The sequence below is a fragment of the Colias eurytheme genome, chromosome 6 (assembly GCF_061535395.1).
Source record: "Colias eurytheme isolate Ceu_HAF_F1 chromosome 6, ilColEury1 Martin Lab GWU primary, whole genome shotgun sequence".
In the NCBI taxonomy this organism is placed as follows: domain Eukaryota; kingdom Metazoa; phylum Arthropoda; class Insecta; order Lepidoptera; family Pieridae; genus Colias; species Colias eurytheme.
The window spans coordinates 5,135,415-5,137,353 of record NC_142985.1 but is presented as its reverse complement, the minus strand read 5'-3'; the positions used below and the strand labels follow the sequence as shown (position 1 = coordinate 5,137,353).

General features: G+C 33.4%; 1 long non-coding RNA gene across 1 annotated transcript; it reads left to right on the top strand.

Moving 5' to 3' along the window:
• Positions 1-346: 346 nt before the first annotated feature.
• Positions 347-1,531, top strand: LOC149907644 (uncharacterized). Its single transcript, XR_016456841.1, has 3 exons — positions 347-744; positions 871-932; positions 1,007-1,531. It is a non-coding gene; the product is annotated as an uncharacterized LOC149907644 (long non-coding RNA).
• The last annotated feature ends 408 nt before the right edge of the window (positions 1,532-1,939 follow it).

The following is a 1,939-nucleotide window of genomic DNA, read 5'->3' as shown; positions in this document are numbered from 1 at the left end:
CATAAATATGTCAAAAATACTTTAACAGTAAAAGTGCTAACAAAATGGGTTCTAATAACAGTATTCCAATAGATTCAATATATCTAATTTACACCGCACTAATTCCATACCACAAGAGGATAGAATTCACGACACATAATGCACTTACCAACTAAAGCGAGTCAACTTAAGGTGATGAATTAATTTTTCTAACATTTACGGCCCTTTTTAAACCTTCGTAATTTTTATATTATTAAAGTTGTCGGGATGAAAATTCTTGACAAGAAAGTTCAATAGTAACACAATACGTCTACCGTTTTAGAAACATGATTCCATGATATTTTCTCGATAGAAAAAAAATTCAAAGTTCTCATTGTTATTTTTTTTTAATCTCTGGCATCTTCAAAATAACAAACGTAAAGTTACGACTTTTTGGATATTAACTATAAAATATACAACCTATACGTCTACCGTGTTAGAATTTTGAAATATGCGATGGTTTTGAAATAAACAAGAAATACTTGAAATTAGCGCCTGACCAGCCAATATATCGAGAGCCGCCCTGTACCTTCCTACCCCGATCGCTGCACGAGTCATTCCCGCTACGGCCGTCACACGGGGAACTTGTGTCGCTTGCGCAATCGTAAAAAAGGGTGACAACACGATAAGACAAAATGAGACAAATGGGGACAATAAAGAAAATAAGAAGAAGAAACATAAAGGTTGGAGGAAAAAGAATGCTTACAATTGGAACAAATTAATGAAGTAAGTTGGTTTTATTTTAAATTTGATGATAATTGTATTATAGACGATGTTTGATATGTACCCCTGTTTTAAGTACATAACGAATGTGTAAGATTTTTTCATTTATAGCATAAATAATCTTTTCAGAAATCCGGAATCCAGAAGGAAAATAAACCCACTGATTGTTCACAATGTGAACCCACTCCTTCGTAAGTACCTTTATTCAGTCAAAAATGTATGTTATCAACGCTCTACTGGTTTTATCGCATGATTCCATTTTTAGCAAAAAGCAACAAAGTGCAAAGAAATAAAAAATCATGGTGAACTTAGTGGAAGTATGGTGGACGTAATATGGAATTATGGAACAGGAGCTCGTTGGAGTAGTATTATATTTTTAAAAAATACGAAAAAATTTCAAGAATTTCTTAGTAGGTGGTAGATAAGTATGTTGTATAAAGAATTTGATGTTGATATTTATTTCATTTATACTTACTACACCTGTGCGGGAAATTGCTTAGTACTAAAACCGGTTTATATTCATATTTACATAGTAATGTGAGTTTTCATTTCGAAAAATTTTGTGTAAGTATATTAAATTGAGTTCCTGGGTGATCTGGAAACACAATTGGGCCCGGAGGATGGCGCTGCAGTCACTCCTCCTAATCACATGAACCGATTTGGATGAATATTTGTGTGCACATTTCATTGTTGTGGGATGATTGGTTGATTCGTTTTCACATTAGCTAATATTATGTATTTTTGTTGTTAGAAAGTAAACTTAATTTAATGTTTATAATACACTAGATTTCCGCCCGCGACTTCGCCCGCGTTTGCAAAGGAAAACCCGCATAGTTCCCGTTCCCGTGGGATTTCCGGGATAAAAACTATCCTATGTGTTAATCCAAGTTACCCTCTATATGTGTGCTAAATTTCATTGTAATCGGTTCAGTAGTATTTGCGTGAAAGAGTAACAAACATCCATACATCCATACATCCATACATCCATACATCCTTACAAACTTTCGCCTTTATAATATATATTAGATATTAGATAGATATTAGATTATTATTGGTATAAATAAGCCAGTGTTCGTCTCACATTGCTGTACCTGCCTACCTATCCTACCAGGGCCTAACTTTGTTCTGGCTATTTTATTTTGATTATTTGTAATGAATAATTACAATTATAATAGAGTGCAAAAAATAAATACATGCG